The sequence below is a fragment of the Buceros rhinoceros genome, unplaced genomic scaffold (genome assembly GCF_000710305.1).
Source record: "Buceros rhinoceros silvestris isolate BGI_N320 unplaced genomic scaffold, ASM71030v1 scaffold22773, whole genome shotgun sequence".
In the NCBI taxonomy this organism is placed as follows: Eukaryota; Metazoa; Chordata; class Aves; order Bucerotiformes; family Bucerotidae; genus Buceros; species Buceros rhinoceros.
This window is the reverse complement of record NW_010405696.1, coordinates 12,914-13,322: the sequence shown is the minus strand read 5'-3', so window position 1 is coordinate 13,322 and position 409 is coordinate 12,914. Positions and strand designations below refer to the sequence as shown.

At 63.6% G+C, this 409-nt stretch overlaps 1 protein-coding gene across 1 annotated transcript in view; it reads right to left on the bottom strand.

Annotated features, from left to right (window-relative positions):
• LOC104491420 (BPI fold-containing family B member 4-like) overlaps positions 1–409 on the bottom strand; it is a 9,807-nt gene that overhangs the window by 2,268 nt on the left and 7,130 nt on the right. The gene's annotated exons all lie outside the window — the stretch shown is intronic.

The window sequence follows — 409 nt, the reverse complement described above, 5'->3', positions numbered from 1 at the left end:
AGGGGGCGGAGGAAGCAAAGGTGGACACGAAGGGGGCTGTGGCCGAAAGAGGTGCCCCTGGTGCCCAGGAACCGGAGATGCTGAGCATTTATCAGCTCTCTCTGTCAGTGGCTGTGAGGGAAGATGGTTCGCTGCTCAGGGAGCAGAAGGCTGGCTACAGCTGATGGCACACAGCAGAGGCTGAGGAGGGCCGGGCACAAACCTCTGGTCCCTTCACCCGCTCCCACAGCCAGTCGGGCAGCAGGCCCGCGCCCACATCCAGTCGGGCAGCAGGGCAGCCTCAAGCTGCGCTGGCATGGCAAGGACGTGGTGCATGCTCAGTGTGGCCAAGCGGAGGGGGACAGAAGACTGGAGACCTTTGGCAGCAGCACGCTGGCATGTCCAGGTGCATCACTTGGACAGCCTCGGA